The sequence below is a fragment of the Petaurus breviceps genome, unplaced genomic scaffold (genome assembly GCF_028583685.1).
Source record: "Petaurus breviceps papuanus isolate PSGF00001 unplaced genomic scaffold, PetGlider_PUasm1.0 186, whole genome shotgun sequence".
Classification (NCBI taxonomy): Eukaryota; Metazoa; Chordata; class Mammalia; order Diprotodontia; family Petauridae; genus Petaurus; species Petaurus breviceps.
The window spans coordinates 12,221,800-12,240,836 of record NW_027185798.1 but is presented as its reverse complement, the minus strand read 5'-3'; the positions used below and the strand labels follow the sequence as shown (position 1 = coordinate 12,240,836).

Here is a 19,037-nt window from a genome sequence, read left to right as displayed (position 1 = left end):
CCATACTGATAAGAAGTGTCAGAGGAGGAATTAAAAGGGAGTGCTCCAACTCCGTATCTTAACAACACTCTTTCAAGGCTCATTCTGTGAAGCATCCTTCAAATACTGTTCCTTCCCTGTACCTCTCCCCACCCTCCACCCACCTCTAAATCCTGGCTTCTAGAGAAGGAGTCATCTAACTCTAACTATAAAATACATGGGGGCGCCTATTTTAATTATAAGAGACTATGCAAACACAGAGTACATTTCAATCCAGAATATTTTGGCCTGAGGCCATCACTGCCTGAGGGGGGAACGTCTTTGGATATCTCAAGTTGTCAAGACACCTGTCACTGTTTTGATCCCAAGTCTCTCAAGTTCAGTAAAAAAAACTCAGCTGTGCTTCATGAAGCCTGTCAAATGAGCCGACTGATGGACTATGGCCCTAGGTCCCCAATGACTTCCTCAAGGGGGCATCACTCACCCAGTGGTACAACAGAAGACTGTGAAATTCGGAAACACAATTACTGTTAGGAAAGAAGGGAGGGCAGTTTTGAATGTATGGACCCAGATGGTCAGCTTTGGGACAAAGGCTGGAAATGTTATTCCATTAGCATTAATTGATCTGATCTGTAAAATGAGGGGGTTGGATTCCTTGAGCATCAAATTCCCTTCCAGCTCTACTCTTTGATGGTAAGTCCAAAAAAACATGTCAGGATGGCCTGGGGGAAATTGGGGCTTTAATTTTAATTTTAGAAATGTGGTAGAGTGGAAAGAATAATGGCTTTGGAGTACTGGGTTCAAATTCTTCCTCTCTTCCTTATAACCTATGTCCACTTGGGCAATCAATTTAAGTCACCAATACTTAATAAAAGTTTATTGCAAGCTAGGACCTGTGCTAAGCACTTGAAATAATGAAAATAGAGCTAAAGTGGTGCAGCACTCAAGATTACATTTTACAAGAAAGATTTTCATTGTGTTTATTAGTTGTGGAACCTTGGGCAAGATGCATCTCCAATCTAGGCTTCAGCTTATTCATCCTTAAAATTAGGGAGCCTCCTCTTTAAGGTTCCTCCCAAGATCCTTACTGCATCTACATAACAGACAGCATACTGTTCAATTAAAAAAGAAAAAGACCCTCCACCTCTCTTTCCTCCCTCCCTATATCCACATCCATATCAGGGATGTTGGAAAGCAGACTTCAGACTGTAAAAGACCAGCCATTATTCCTAAGCTTAAGGATCCATCCTTCTAATACAACATAGGGGAGATGCCCATTGATGCTGGTTAATGCCCACTGATGCCAGCCTCTGAAGATGACACAAATAATTTCCTGCTATTCTATCCACGTGCCTCGTGGTTATAAAAACAAAAACTTGTTTCCTATTTCTTAGAACTACAGAAAGAAAAAAAAATGTTCTCACCCCTCCTGGGCCTGAAACTCTGATTACAGGCAATTTAGGATTTTTGAGACAGTCAGGTGAAAGAACGATAAAATGAAAGAACCGTATAATTAAGGTGAGTTTAACAAATCCTCATTCTGGCATTTCTGAATTGTAAAAGTACTTGCTCAGGAAAAGGTCAAAAACCACTGCTAAGAAAACTTAATAGCTCTTAGCATTATATATACTTACTGGAGAGACTGCCACTTTCAAGTAATTTGGCTAACATAGAACATTTTTAAATTCTATTTATTTTAGTTTCTTGTCTACGTGATTTGATTTTTTTTTTTTTAACACAGACCCTGTTTCTTGCTAGGCTAAGATCAAGCCTATCTCAATCTCAGTATCTTTCTCAGAGCCAACTCGCCATTATCAACACTGTCATATTTCTTTTTATTTTGATAATTTTGTTTGAAAAAGAAAGTTTCATTGTCTATCTGGCAAGAGGAACAAAGAAATCTTTGTTCCAATCCCCCCTCCTTAGAGGAAATGGGGGCCTGTAGGTGGGGACTCCCAGGTAAAATGTAAAACTTGTTTGACATATTAGTTAATTTTCATTTGCTTTTTTCCCCCTTCCTTCTAATGAAAAATGTGATTCTGAGTGAGGAGAAGACACTGGGAAATGTGGGCAATATATCAACAAAATAGCAATAAAAATTTATTTTAAAATACATTCTTAATAGATAATTTTTATTTTAAAAATAGAGAGATCCCTATCTGTAGAGATAATTTTCATTTCCCTCTGCATCCGAGAGGAGGGGTAATATACATATATATGTATACACACACACACACACATATATACATTTATACATACATACACACACATACATATATATATATAATTTTGAGATTCTTAAATCCTAATTGATGTGTTAGGGGTTATCAACCTGGGGACCTTGAAATACATACCTATATATATGCATATGTATATAAATATTATATATAAAATATATGATATATAAAAATTACACATCAATAATAGAATATAAAATATATGTATGAATATTTATATGTATGTGTATAGAGAGAGATAAGAGAGAGACACATAGACAGACAGATTTCAACATAATCAGTTTCCTAGATAATCCTAGGTATCAAATATTAAGCTTTTCTTTTTTTTTCCTTGAAGGAGGATCCCTAAGCTTTACCAGAATGCCATGACTAGAAGAGGTTAACAGCCCCTCGGCTATATTTTTAAGGTTTTCTTATGGTTGGCAAGCAGGTAGGAAGGAGGAGGCCACAGGTTGGAAGAGAAGGGAAGGAAAATTCCATTCACCAAAAATTTTGTTTCTGTAATGTTTCCCACAACCCTTGAGGAGGCTTCAATTTAAAGAATCACAGATCTGAGCTTTGGCTCTGGAAAGAACCTTACAGGCCATCAAATTCAACCTCTCACTTTACTAATGGAATAACAATTCAAGAAGGTGAATGACACCCCCAAAGCCATACAGGTAGCAGGGGCCAGTAAAAAGACTTGAAGCCATCTCAACAACAGGATTGCAAATCCAGAGTTTACACTAGAATAAGTTACCTCTCAATTTCTCAAGAACTCTGGGGATTTCTGTACTTCATTTAATAATGGCGGGGGGGGGGGAGACAGAGGAGTACAATAGGTAAATGGAAATATGAGGATCTGATTAATTAGAAGAAAATTTTACTGCTTTCAATTCAATTCAATAAATATACAGATGATTGTATTTGGCTTGGGAAAGGTATCCAGGTTAGATGAAGCGCAGACCTTGCCCTTGGGTCACTTACATCACAGAGGGTCACGGAAGGGCCCGTATTTCCCAATGTTTTTCTTTCTTCATAAATCCAATCAATCATTTATTAGCAATAAGCCTTTATTTAATACCCACTAAAGAGCTGGAATACAAATACAAGAATTAGACAACCCCCTGCCCTCAAAGAGCGTACATTCTACTAATGAAAGACAATGTTTTCACAGCTCACTTGCAGTGTATTTTTAGATCTTAAGAGAAATGGTCCAGTCCTGATGCTTAGTGAGATGAAGGGGATAAAACCTGGGGAATAATCATAATACATATTCACAAATGAAGAAGACATTTACTGGGCCGGGCAGATAATAATTGTAAACAAAAATTGCAAACAAAATCAGTGCAGCTTAGAGGAGAAGGGAAATTATCAAAGTGGAAAGGGAAGAACATTTCATTGATTATCTCTGATAGGGCAGTGATATCTAAAAATTATGGGGAATTAATACAAATATGTAAGATCAAAGGCAATGCCCAGTGACTAAGTGGTTAAAGAATATGAACAAGCAATTTTCCAACTAAAAAAATGCCAGTCATTAACAACCTCATGAATGCCATAAATAACTAATAGAATAACTAAAAATAAAAACGCCAAGGTTTGAGCTAAAACCCAGCAACCTGGCAAAGATAATTTTTGCCAAAGATAAATAAAAGAAGACAAAAATAATAAATGTTGGAGGGGCTAAGGGAATACAAATTCATACTCTTTTAGTGAAGTTGTAAATTGATCCAAACATTTTGGAAAACATTTGGGAATTTTGTTTTTATAAAGTGATTAAAATGTCCATATCCATTGACCCAGAGATCCCATTGACTGGAGACTGCCTAAATACAGTTTATTACATGAAAATAATGGGATATTATTGCGCCATAAGAAATGACAAATCTTAAGAGTTCAGGAAAACATGGAGAGACATATTCAATGCTACAGAGTGAAGTAGAATCAGGAAAAAATACACACAATGACCAAAAACAATGGACGTGACAAGAATAAAACCAATTAATCAAAACAAAACCAAAGGAAAATAATCATAAATATATAAACATGTTTTTATAAAATATTTAGATAAAATAAATAACAAATATAAATAAAATAAATATATAATATTTCATAAAATGTTATAAAATACATTATACAATATATTTTATAATCAAATACAATATAATATACAATATATAAAAATATAACATGTTTTTATAAAATAGATTTAGATAAATAAATAACAAATATAAATAAAATAAATATATAAAATATTTTATAATATAATACAATGTACAAAACAATATAATATATAAAATAGTCTATATATTTTACATAATATAGATTATACAGAATAAAATGGATTATATAGTCTATATTCCATAAAATATATTGTGATATATTGAATATTACATACATACAACTACATTATATAATTTTATAAAATATTCTATGTATCTATAATAAGTAATCATCATGATACAAAATCTATAATCATAATGACCAAGCTTGATCCTGGAAAATAGCAGATAAAATTCACCTCTATCCTATCAATAAAGAATTAGGGAACCACAGGTATGGAATCTGTTAGACAGATGCGTTCAATTTAAGGAAACTACTTTTTCCTCCTCTTTCTTTTTCAATCTGTATTTCAAAGATGGCGCACTGAAATGGAAAGGCCAGATGGATATATCTAAGTGAATGCGCTGTAACAAAAAGGCATCACAAATAAGCAATATTTTTGGAAAGAAAAAAAATCATCCTAAGAAGTTGCCTCGTAAAAGGAAGGTATGTCCAGATGATAGAAGCAATGTAAAAAGCTATTTTTATAGTGCTTTAAATTGTGCCCTTGAAGCCTCACAACAACATGCAGGCACATGCAGGCATGGCTGTCTATCTCTGTTTGTACCCGCCAGTCAACTGGAAGTTGGAGAGGTTAAGAGTCAGTCGGGGTCACACAGCCTTGGGTGCCAGAGTGCAGGACTCCACCCCAATTTTCCTGTCCCCAAGTCAAGCACTCCCTTTACCAGGCCCACATTAATGTATAGCCCTTTTACTGCAGAGAAGAGGGGAAAGAATGCTGGATCTGAAGTCAACAGAAATGGGCTCCAGTCCCAACCCTCCTACTTCTTCACTGAATGACCTGAGGCTAGTCATTAACCTGTCCTCACCTCTGTTTCTTTCTTGCTAAAATTGGGTCTAACAACACTTGGTGTTGGGTAAGTTATATGACTCTTGTTGGATTCGGAAAGTCACCTAATCTTGATGGGCTACGTAAATAGGAAACTTTTATTACTGATAGAAAATAATCCCCAGGCTTGGAATGTTCTTCCTTCAGCCCTCAAATTTATGATATTCCTGTCTTCCTTTAAGGTGCAGATAAAGGCTACTTCAATCAGGTCCACTCCCATCTCCCCAATGGCCAGTGTCAGCTCATCAAAGGTTGACTTCCATCAATATTGTATGCATTTTTTATATTCTAATGGATATATTGATTCATCCTTCAGAACCTAAGCTCCTTGAAGGCAATGCACTCTTTTATCATTTCTGTGTCTTATCAACCCAATTATCTTCAAAGCTTAGCTTAACTGCAATCTACAGGTGACCTTCCCTGAACCCCCAATACTTATGACCTACCTCTCTATGCTTGCATTGATCTATGTATTTACTTAATAGGGCTTTGGTTCATGTTTCCAAATCACCCAAGCTAGAGGTATTCATGTGGGAGATGGCAGAGATCTGGGAAAAGACATCCTGTCTTCCTCTACTCGAAGGGTGGGATCATGTGGGGGAAGGGGATATCATCAGAACTTTGAACACTTGTGGGTAAAAAGTAAGCCCTTAACAAATTTTTGTTTACTTATTGATTGATTAAAAGTACGAAAATGCCCTTCCCCTAGACTTTGGTCTTGAGAAAGCACGGGGTTTTTAAATGAAACTACTCTCTAACCTCAGAGCAGCAGAATTTAGAAGAGAGATTTAACTATTCTTGGTCAGGCCCTGTCATTCTGTCCAACCCAGAAGAGAAAATCCCTGACCAACCAATGCTTAGAACCCAACTAGGCATCTTTGCCTGTACAGATATGAGACACTGGCCATTCTTTCCCCCAAAGTCTATATTCTATCCTCACATTAACATGAAAAAAATAGCAGTCCATGAACATTGTCTGCACCACAGCTAAAGATGCAGAATGAACACTAGCTCACACCCACCGTGCATTGAAACATAAAGGTCAACCTGCCCTCGGTGAAGAATAATTTCTGAAAGAAAACAGGCACACAAAACATGGGTGGCAGGCAACAAAATAAGATTATTTTGGGCAATGATTTTTTTTTCACTTCAACATCCCACATTCCCTGAACTCTCAAAGAGATCAAAGTTTTAGAGACAAAAAAAAGAAAGAAGGAAAGAAAAAGAAAAGAAACACAAATTAATAACTACTTAAGCATTCTGTTTCATCATGATAACAAACAGATGGTTTTAATATTCTAGAGGCTAATTTCTGAACAATTAAAAACACAGCAAGACATTAACATCTAATGAAACATTTTAACTACCAGTCTATGCATCTGCCATTAATTTCCACACAGCAAGGCCTTGGTTCTCCTCAATCTGTTCTTTATTAAGGAAAGTTTTTCCACTCTGAATTTAGTGAAGTAGAGAATTAACAACTGTTTTCAATCAGCAATCAGCAGGCTATTTCGCCAATGTGTACTGAAACCGTCCACACTATCAGACATAAATTTACCCTTATGAAAGCTTTGATGTATGTACAGTGGCTAGATATTGGAGATTTTCTTCCTCATTAAAGCTTACTCTAAACTTAAGAAAGATTAACTCCTTCTAACTTCACTGAGGTTCTCATTTACCTGTAACTCTGGACAGAGAACAAACTTATCACTGAATCCTACTGTCAATTTGCTTTGGCTGTCCATTTAGACGTTGACCAAAAGAAATTTGCTTAAAGATGCTTATACATCCCCTTTTCTCATCTGAGAAAAGCACATGGTGAAATGTATGTTTCAACTAGTCAGTGGCAAGCTGGTCCATATTGGGTCTCCAACCCTGAAGTCATGTTGTTCACTCTGCATCTCTTAATGAAGCATGTAATTTAGGACTGTGGAAGAATCATCCACGGATCTTAACCAAATTTAACAACAGCATGTGACATAAATGAAGATTTAATGGAGTCACAATACCCCCAAGGATTATGGAAAAGGGCTGAAATTATTCATTATTTTTCCACTACTTAAGGGACCAGAGGGGAAGTGGGGTGAAAAGTTGACCAACGCAAATCTGGGGATGTTGCTACTTGTGTGTTTGCAGGGTCAGGTATTATTGAAAGACCCATAAAGTGGGTTCATCTGTCACTTTAAAATAAGAGCATGTAAAATAGCCTGGTATTTGGCAGAGACAGATAACCTCCAGGGCTATTTTCTGATGAACACAAAGCACAAATGCTTGGCAGCAGACTAGTACTTTCTGGAGACAATGCAAAAGGGCAATTGCATTTTTTGACTTTTTGTCCCTTCTCTGCTGGGCAAACGAGATAACTCCCCACAGAACAAAATGATGGGGAAGGTGATATAAGACAAAACAACTACATTAATGTAGGGCCTCGTCAAAGCCCTCAAAGATGAACCACAGTCATCAACAGTCAGAGAGCACTCACTGCTAAATGGGAGTTTACGTGATTTGTTTCCCTCCGAAGCTTCTCAAAAAGGAAGATGAATCAATTAGCCAGCAAATTATAAGGCATTTTGTAGATGCATGCTATATACTAAGCATTGTCATGAAAAGAAAAAAAAAGTCTCTGTCTCTCAAGAAACTTACTTTCTGACAATATGCATTAGAATACCTGTAAGAGAGATGCAGATAATCCCAGAAGGTAAGGAAACCAGGAAGAAAAGGACACTGGAAGGTTGGGACTTGGACCAATGAAGGCCCACACCTGGGAAAATAAGGAGCGCTGGCTGCTGCCAATCCACCCGGAGGACTGGCAAGCTGGCTTCAGCAGTATGTGACAGCATGTGAAGGTGAAGCACTATCCCTGATTCAGAATCCCTGATTCTATGACTGTATTCTGACCACTTCCTCTATGGTGGGGAAAAAGCCTTTTAATTGGAATTTGAGTAGTAACATGCAAGCAAAAGGGAATAGAGAAGCTCAATTACTCTCCTTATGAGAGAGGGGAAAATTGCTACAAGCTTCTAAGTGGGGGGGGGTGCTGCCATACAGCCTGAATGTACGATGCTCACACTTCTCTATCAGGGTAGCGTTTCATTCTCTATTGCTCACAAGTGAATGAATAAAGGAGATGCAATGAAATAGGCTAAAACCTTGTGAGCTTGGAAAGATCAGAAGAGACAAGAGAGGTCTATCAAAGCAGCCAACATGGTGCGTGTGGCAAAGTTAGTGTTTTGTTCATTAGCTCTGCTGTGCCCAGAAGGAAATCTGCTGGGGAAGGAGGGGCAGGAGGAGGTTAGGTTGGCCCAAGATGGTAGATGGGACCAAGTCACCCATTTAAGGAGATGTTAGTACATTTGTTCTTTTATATCTTCTCAATAATTATGCTTTTGTAAAAGCTAAGTGATTTTGTTTATTGAAATTGAGGAGTTAGCAACTGATTAAATTATACTTAGATGACATTAATTGGAGCTAATAAATGGTATTCAGGCAGTAAGCCCAAGAACTGAGAGTGGGAACATACACCAGGATGAGGGTGCTATCCAAAAACATAAAAGAAGCCCATTGTTCCTCAGGAATAACCTTAGCCAGACAAACCCAAGGACCTACATGTGAAGGTTGGGAGAGTTAAGTCTGGAGGCTAGCTACCTAGGACAGTGGTAGGGACGGGCCAGAATTCTAAAATGCTGTAGTTAGAAAGGACTTATGGGAGGAAATGGCCTGAAACAATGGCTCCTCATTTGAAACACCTGAAAAGAGTATCTCGGCAGTAAGCCTACCTAGACCAAGTTAAATTGGTCTCCTCCCATAAGCTGTTTCAAATGGAAATCAGGAAGACCAGGGAATATGTGGGATGAAGCCCTTTGGAGTGATGAATTGGATTTGGAATCCAGGGCTCTAGGTTCAAATCTGCTGCTTTATAGTTGTATTCTTTGAGCCATGGTGCCCTCACCTATAAAATGAAAAGATAGATAGACTGCTTCTGGGGTCCTTTTTAGCTCTAAATTGAGGATTTAGGAGGCGATGGTTTGGAGATGAGTCTTGAAGAAGGCATTAGAAATGTCGAAATTAGTCGAAAGGTCTCTTCAAGTTCAAAATCTGTGTTTCTAAGATATAATTATGTGACTAACTCTGGTGCTTATTAACTTTACAGGAAGTAGATTTTTATTTGATTCTTAGCCCTAATTATAAAGTTATCTTTGCAGGAAGCTCCCTCAAACCGATACAGCACATTGAGATATGTCTTTCCAGTAATGCTATTGCATGAATGAAGAAAAAATTGAACAGCACATCTTTCTAACTACATGCCTCAATGCAGGCCATTTACATTCTTCATTTTTTTTTCATCTTTTTCTTGCATGGATGAAAAGTTCACTTTATTCTGAATGACTAAAGAAATCATGAAGAGGAATTCATAGTGTTCTGGGGATGAAGACAACTAGCTAAATGTCATTGACAAACAGGGATATTTGGAGACAAATCTGTTTCAAGGACAACAAACGTCTCTTCAAGTAGCTAGTGATACTGCAGAGAGAGCACAGGGCCAGTGGTCAGAAAAAACTGGAGTTCAAATCTGGCCTGAACAAGTCACTTAACCTGTTTGCCTCGGTTTCCTTAAGTATAAAACCCACCTTTTAGTGTTGTTGTGAGAATCAATTTAGATAATATTTTTTAAAGGGCTTAGCACAGTGCCTGGCACATAATAAGGCCTATGTAACTGCTTTCTGTCTTCCTTTTCTTCTTCCTTCTTTTCTTCCTTATTCTCTCTCTCTTCAAGTTACTTGGAATTAACATACCTGTAAAATTCATATCAACTCAGTGGAATGTAAACCCCTTGAAGTCAAGGGAAGCTTTGTTCTTTCTGTACTCAGAGGAGAAGCGCTAAGTACAGCATTGGGCCGAAAGTCCCTAGAATCCATACTTGTAGAGTTAAATAATTATTAACCTAAACTTCTGGGATTCTTAGTCTAATGAATGACTCTAAAGGTGTCATTTACAGAATTGCACTTTATTCTACTGCAATCAAATTCAGGTCAGTAAACACTTAAGATATACCTTGATTAAGTCTTTTGATGATTATCATATTAAAAAGGTACTTTATACTTCAAAGTATATTTTTCTCCATTATCTCACTAGACCAAGACAATGAATGAAGAAGGTGCAGTAGGCAAATTACTATTAATTTATTTTATTATGAGTCATTAATGATGATTTGTTAAAATTTTAATAAGTATTTTATAATTAATCACAACTAGCAATTATTTAGATCTTTTAAATTTGCAAAGCACTTTATATATGGTGACTTATTTAATTCATTATTAATATGACTTTATAGACAGAAATGATTCAAGCACAGTAAAGTTAAATGATGACAACAGGGACGCAGGAAGCTGGTAATTGAACAAGAAATAGAACCCAGCACTCTCAACTAAAAAACCCTAAAGTGAAATCATAGGATCCTAGATAGAACTAGAGCTGAAAGGAACTAAGATGTCATATTGTTCAACTCTCTCATTTTACAGGTGAGGAAACTGAGGCACAGAGCAGTTAAAGTGACTCCTCCAAGGAACCAGTGTTAGAGACAAAACTGGGATTAGAACTCAGATTTTCTGACTCCAAATTATGGCCCTTATTCAATGGTGCCTCCTGGTGGTAATCTCAAGATAGAGTTGTGCTATGAAATAGTACAGCCCACTGCCATTTTGTCAATCGCTGAGACAATGAAAGTAATGGAATGCTACAGTCTGTGAAGTCTCACTCAGAGGGCAGGAGAGAGGTATGTGGGGGAAGAAAGACGCTTGCAATGCATTATAGTACACAAATTAAAAAGATTAGTTGGAATAAAGGATGCCATCAATGGAATATAGGAGTGAAAAAGAAGAAGATTTGGTCACATGGAAACCACAGGATGGTGGATGCGCTCCACACCCTGGTATTCTCCTAAAATCAAGAAGGAGGAGAAGGCTGTTGATATCTTGTGCTCAGGTGGAGTGTGGGGCACCCCCAAGAGAGAACTAACAAAGAGGCCGACGAAGCACAAAGGACGGGCAGGCATGGGTGGTTTGTGATCTGAGTCATTGGGATGGATTTCAAAATAGTGAAATAACAAATCCACTTCTTTTTTTCATTCAGTGAAAAATATGGGAACTCAAGGGGAGGGGAAGAGAGAAGGACACAGTGAAAGAAGGGTCTGTACGGAATAATGGAAGATATTAAGGGAATGGCATCTCATTCTTAATAATTCTTTACAACTATTTTGCTCTCGATTGTGAATGGCTGACACATCAAGCAGAAGACTTAAATCTCCCCACGTTAAGCGCCGATCACTTGATTTTGCACGGCTGTCTCTGATCTGTTCCTATAGAGAATATTATCTCATCATGGAGATACATATCTACACAGAATCCTTCTAGGATGTGCATTAGACACAGTCAAGCTAGAAGGGCGTAAAATTGTATTTCCCATCACCATCAACTGGCAGTAGCTCATCTTAACTTATTAAAGGGTTTAAAATGAATGGAAGGTAAGACATTGGGACCAGGACTCAGACACATCAGAGTGGATATAAGGCTCATTATTCCCCTCTCTCTTAACAGAGAGGCTGGAATGGAAGAGGACCTGAGAGATCTAGCCCAACTACCATTTGGCATCAAAAGGCAGTCAATTCTTGCCTACAGGGGAGAGAGCCAGGTTTCCAAGCCAGGTCCTATCAACCTAAATCCAGGGATTTCCCCCACAGTGCAAGAAATTAAAACCAGCTATGTGAAATACAAGTTAAAAGTACCCTTCTTAAGAAGAACTCTTCGCTTACCTGAGCAAACCATGTTACTTGATACAAGCAAAAGAACGGTTATTCAAAGGTTTAAGTCCTGTGTAAATTCAGGTGGATTGTTAATTTGCTCTGAAGATAAAAGATGGAAGGGGAGTAATTTAGGAAAGGAAAAAAATAAGAGAGAAGAGGGGATAAAAAGAAGGAAGTAGAAGAAAAGAGGAGAAAAGAAGATATGGAGAAAGAGGCCAGAGAATGCGAGAAATGCTGGGAAATGGAAGAGAGGGAGGATGAAAAGATAAAAGTGGAGGGCAGAAAGAGGAAGAAGAAAGTTAGAGAGAGTGAAAGGGAGAGAAAAGAGGAGAGGGGATAAGAAAGAAGGGAGAAGATGGAAGACACATATAGAGATGGAGGGGGAAGTAGAGAAGAGGGAGGGATGGAAAGGGAGGTGGGCAAAACAGAAGAGATGACACCTTCAACATTAATAAGTCAAATCATGGAAAGGGCAGAGTAGAAGCCATAGCCAAACCCCACCTACTCTCTTCACTCCTACATGAGTCTTACTGGTCCCACTAGACCAGGGTACCTGGGGTGAATAAGAAATATATACAGTCCCTCCACATTAATATGCAAACTAAATGCAGGATTTCCTTAGCAATCAGAGCAAAGACATTTTAAGTGTGACATGTATGCTCATCATGTATGTAATGCTCATTAGGGAATGATGGTAAGCAGGGCACTAAATGACCTGTGAGCAGGACCATGCAGCAGTCTGATCAAGGGATGCCAGGGATGCCGGGGATAGAAGATGAGGAGCTTGTTAAAAAAAACAACACTGAACTCTAACAATAAAACAACATCTAAATTAAACATTTCAATCCTGTGAGGAATGCATTTTTTCCCGTCACCTCAAAAGAGAAGGTAGTGATCTGATGTCTTTCTTCTTTGTCTGCTGTTCCTCTGAAAATTCATATTCCAGATGGCATTAGAAAAATGTAAAGTGCTACAGGATTTAGTTTTGTAGAAAAACAGCAATTAGCATAGGAAAATTAGCAATTAAGCAATCATTATACTACATATATCAATATCACTAATGAGCAAGCATATATAAGAAAATCCTCAAAAGAGCCAGGCTCGAGCCAAGTATCTTTAGAGCAGCCATTCATTCTTCATTCGTTCAACCAATACCAACATTTCCAGAGCCCCTACTGTGTGCAAGGCCTTCTGCTGGGTGGATGATGAAGGACATGCAAAAATTTTATAAGGTGAGCCCCTTCTTGTCCCTCCAAGAGTATGCAGTCAACTAAAGGGAGAAAAGATTTAAAAATAAAGAAATATGACACGAAGTACACTGTGTTAAATGCCTAAGAGTTGTCCAAAGCAGAACAAGAGGGGAGGGTCATCAATCAATCAATCAAACATTTAGTAAGCGCCAACAGACTCCTGGCATCTAGGCATTTGGGTTCATGGAAGAGAGAAACTCTGAACTGATCCAGGAATGATGCACAGGCTATGAGCCCAAGAGGTATCAGCGTAAGCCATTCCGACCAAAAGGAATGAAATGAACAAAACAACTGAGGCTGGAAAGAGTGGAACCTGCATCTTGCAATAATTCTTGGCAGGTTGGGGCTCAGGAGCGATGGGAGAAGGTACAATGAGGTAAGTTTAGAAAGATGATGTGGATCCCACAAGGCAGCCTTGCATCTCAAGCTTGGGAATATCCAAGGGATATAGGAGTCAGTGGTGAACTATTTGGGTGGAGGGTGTTTGTTTTTTAATATTGGGGTTTATTTTTTAAACAGCAGAGGGATGTGATCAGAGGCTTGCACGAGAAGATAAATTGGACAGCGACGTGTATGTAAGATGCACTGACTAAACAAGACTGTAGCAAAGAGACAAAGTAGTTAATATACCTTTCATTCTCAAAAAGAAAGGGAATAGGTAGAGATCTGACCTTGGAGGAAAGGATACTTGAGTCCAAGGACTGTCTATAACATATACTGAGGCAAATTATGTAATCTCTCATTACCCCAGGCAAATGTCTATGGGATATGGAGAACACAGGCTGAAATTCATCGACGAAGAGTTTCCCCATTGGAAGCTACCCATGCCAATGGAATTACAAGTCCCCAGACTAGAGGGAAAAGGGGAAAAAAGCGTGTGCATGTATGAGAGGAGGGGAAGAGGAGGGGAGAGGGAGGAGGGAGAGGGAGAGACATTGAATCTTTAGTACTACTAAGGTCAATACCATAGGACAGGGTGTTGAAGAAAACATGGTTATAACAATAACTTTCTAATAATAAACCAACAAACATAAATCTCAAGATGGAACTACTTTATGGAAAATATTACATTACAAAAAGTCCTATAATGAAGGAATTTAGCATATGACTGTGATTTCCTCAAGACACTGGCTAGTGTCCAGGGGAAACTATCATCATAACCCTGGCTGCATTTCTTTACACGAGCATTTCAAAAGCTAACAAGGTAATAAGTTTTAGTAATCTAATTAATTCTGTCCTAGATTACAGGTAATATATTTCTTGGGCCTTGTTTCATAGTAGGAAATACAAAAATATAAGAAGTAAGTCTATCATTCAGACAGGACATTTTATTTCTGCAATTAGTGTGGGAAAGGAACATAAAGATACAGAAACAGTCTCAAAATGGCTCTTCCTTTCCATGGACATTATTCACCAGGTACTCTAGTTTAAATGTCCAAATGGCCTTGACAAAGCAGAGATGCCTGCCTTTTTCAAGAAGAAAGGATGCTCTTAGGGCATTAACCGAAAGCAAAAGTAACCTGGGTTTCAGTCTCTGCTTCCACACTTGCCAGAGGTGGGACCATCAGCAAGTAGTTTAACCTAAGCCTCAGTTATTTATGAAGTCACAGTTCAAGGCCCTAAAGCCACCTTCACACGTGCATGACAAACACCATGTTGGAGGAGAGCTGGCACCACTCTATATTGGCCTTTGCAAAATTAATTCAGCTTGTCAAGGTCTTAGTTTCTTCATCTGAAAAATAAGGGGGCTGGCCCAGAAGGCCTCAGAGGTCCTTTCCAGCTCTACATTTATGAATCTAAATCAAGCAGGAGCAAAGGTTGGCAAAATGGAGGAGTCCAAGCAATGCGTGTGAGAAACGGCACCAGCTCACCGTCCATCCCGAATGAGAAATGGTAATTGACCCCTGTGTCCAGAGTTACCGCTCAGAAACAAGAAAGTATGAGAAAACTGAAGAAAGTATTGGGGAGGGGGAGAGAGACAGAGAGACAGACAAAGACAGAGAGACATATCTGAGATGGGCTCGTTGGGTTGTGGGATGGGACAGATCCCAAAGCTCCAAGTTAAGCAAAGCAGGCATTTCATTGAAGGAGAGCCTGGAACATAGAACTCTGAGAACTCAAAGGATGCCTGAAGCATATCACAAGACAACTACGACTTGAAATGGTCAACAAGGCAGCAGCGATCAGAAGGAACAGAACCCAGGTTTTCTTGACTCCAAGACCAAAGCCATATCTGCATGCCAACGCCCAAAACCTAGGAAACACATTGAAGTGTTCACCTTACCTATACCCTTCAATTACTGATCATTCTTTTCTGAGACGTTTTCCACACTTGGTCCTAAGGGAAAATAATGGCCTAAGATGGTATTTAAACATAATAATCTCTGGCCAGAAACTGACTGTTTGCATTCCAACTACCTTGGCCAATGGGGGCAAAGAAGAGGTGCTTATTAAATGCTTGTTGGGTAATTGTTGATTTTAGAGGCTCTGGATCAATGTCAGCACAACCCCATAGTCATTTTAACCAATGACTCTCATTCCTAGCCCACCAGGCCTGGTTTAATACCTTCACACTCAAAGATTTCTGGAAGTCCAACTTTGGGTGAGCCTCATGAGAGAAGCTTGTCTGAACACAAGCTGAGGGAGACAGAGAAAATTAGAGGCTAGCTCTAGGGTCCTGGGCCAAAAATGTCAAAATTAAAATGAAGGGTGAAGTCTGTTTATAATTAGTACCATTGAAGATTAAAGAAAGTTATATTTCCAGAGGGAAAAGGGACAGGCGAAAGAGAAGGGGAGGGGAGAGGAGGGGAGGGGATGGGAGAGGAGAGGAGGGGAGAGGAGGGGAGGGGAGCAGAGAGAAGGAAGGAAAGGGGGAGAAAGAAGAGAGGGCAAGAGAAAGAAGAAAGGATAGGTAAACAGAGGAAGAGAGGAAGAGGGAGGGAGGAAGGGGAGAAGAGGAAATAAGGAGGGAGAGGAACAAAGTCAGAGGGGAGGGGGAGGGCAGTCTTGGCAGCCAAGTCCAGGAAAGTACAGTCTACAGGTCAGCTGTTGGCAAATCCAAGAAGCTAGGATTATTTGTTCCCTCACCCTAGCACCCCCTCCCCTTTTTATTGAGAGGGAGCAAGAGTCTCCTGAAACCCCGGGCGGTCAAGCGCCGGCATCCCCCGTCAGCCCTGACAACAGCTGCATGGTTCTGTTGCAATAAACTGAAACAATTTAATAGCTGTTATTGTTCGGCTGTGATGTCTGAGCTCAGCCATTCTTTCCTCCTAGGATTCCAGAGCCCCACAAGGGCAGCAATGAGAGAAGATCTCATTTACCTAAAAGCGCTTATAAATTTTTAATTTGCTTTAACAAGTAAATTAACAAGTCCCTCATTCAGGCAAGTTTTATGGCCTCTTGCCACTTGGGGAAGGCCATAAAAGTTTTATGGATAATCCCCAGCTACTGAGACTGCTCATAATAAATTGTCTGTTTCCTGTTATTTTATCAAACCACTGGGCTTCTAATGACTTAAAGTCACAGGTTCCTTATATCTCGGCCTTTTATGAGGCCATATTTATATACTCTAAAGAATATCTTAAATTATACTAGGCCCCTGCTAATCGTTACAAAGATAGTCTTTATGGGCGCCAACCTTTAGCTCACGCCCAGCTAATAAATGCAGCAACGTTTTTTGGGGGAGACTGCATGCTGATTCTCTGTATTATTTAAGATGCTGCTTTTAGTCAGTGTTTCCATTAGCAAACACTTTGAAGTCTCTGAAACTCCCTCTGAAGACTGGCAAGTGTTCCTATGAATGGCCCAAGGACCAAGAGCTGCTGGCACTGATGCCCTAACCCTCTCCCTCGGCCTCCTTTTCCTGGGGGCCAATAGAGCCCAAGACACTGGGCTAGTGAGTCCATGGTGCAGGCATGAGTGCAGGGGGGCAGAGAAGCCTCCATGAGACTGATGATCAGACCTAGAGGAAATGATCAAAGGAGACAACCAAAACACCGGGAAGTCATCCACGCGAGGATTTCACTGCTGGAAAGGGGGCAGCAAGAAGAAAGGAGGAAGAGGAACGAGGGGAAGAAATTTGAATATGTATGTGTATATGTGTACATATGATATATATATAATATATATGTATGTATGACATATATAAAATATATATACATATACACACACAAATACATACAGAGAGGGAAGGAGAGAGACAGAGAGAGATCTATGTATTATGTATATAATTGCCAACAATTGCTGAAGAAAGCAAGGGAGCTCCAGGAAACACCAACTTCTGCTTCACTGACTTCACTAAGTCTGACTGTGCGGATCACAACAGACCGTGGCAAGTCTTTCAAAGAGGGGGGAAGACCAGACCATCTTATTTGTCTCCTGAGGAACCTCTATGTGGCCTAAGAAGCAACACTTAGAAGCAAACATGGAACAACTGATTGGTTTGACTGGAAAAGGAGCACAATGAGGCTGTCGCCTTATTTATTTAACTTATATGCGGCGCATTCCATGAGAAGTACGAGGCTGGCGGAGTCAAAACTGGAATTCAGCTCGCTGGGAGAAGTATCAATGATATCAGACATGCAGACAATACCGCTCCGATGGCAGAAAGTGAAGAAGGATTAAGAAGGCTCTTGAGGAGGGTGAGAGAGGAGAGGGGAAGAGCCGGCTGGACGTTTAACATCCCAAAACGAAGATCTTGGCAAATGGTCCCATTACTTTCTAGCAAACAGAGGGAGAAGGAATAGAGGCTTATCAGGTTTTGTATTCTCAGGCTCAAAGATCACGGAAGATGGCAACTGCAACCCTGAAATTAAAAAACAAAACCGCTTGCTTCTTGGAAAGAGAGCTATGGCAAATCTGAACAGCATACTAAAAAGCAGAGACATCACCTTGCCTGCAAAGGTCCAGAGTCAAATCTCTGTTTTTTCCAGTCGTGATGTACAGCGGTGAGAGCTGGACTATAAGGAAAGCTGGGCACTGCAGAATCGATGCTTTTGAATTGTGGTGCTGGAGAAGACTTTGGAGAGGGCCCTTGGACAGAAGGAGTTCAAATCAGTCAATACTTAGAGAAATTAATTCAGGGTATTCGACAGCAAATATGTATATAAAGCTTCTGTATATGTGTACTATGTGTGTGCATATACACATATATGGAACAGGGAAAGAAACTTGGAAATGCATGTCTATATATGTGTGTGCATTAAAAGACTGCATATGTATACACAGATATATATGTAGAAGGAGAAAGTGAAAGAAATTTGGGAATATATATTAAAAGAGATGCATATATATGTGTGTCTATGTATATACATATATTTAAAGACTATATTATATATATGGGGCAGGGGGAAGAAATATGTGTACTTGTATGTATTATATATGTCTATCTACACAGGTATATGTACATGCATATATGTAAAGATTCTAAGTTTGAGAAGCAGGGGAAAAAATTTGAGGATATTATATAGAAAGATGAGAGTGAGAGAGAGCAACAGACACAGAGAGAGAGACACAGAGAGAGAGAGAGAGACAGAGAGAGAGACAGAGACAGAGACAGAGAGAGAGAGAGACAGAGAGAGAAAGAGAGAGAGAGAGAGAGAGAGAGAGAGAGAGAGAGA

The 19,037-nt window shown here is 39.2% G+C and overlaps 1 protein-coding gene across 7 annotated transcripts in view; it reads right to left on the bottom strand.

Annotated features, from left to right (window-relative positions):
* The window catches only part of AUTS2 (activator of transcription and developmental regulator AUTS2), a 1,243,088-nt gene that overhangs the window by 715,382 nt on the left and 508,669 nt on the right, over positions 1-19,037 (bottom strand). The window lies entirely within an intron of this gene.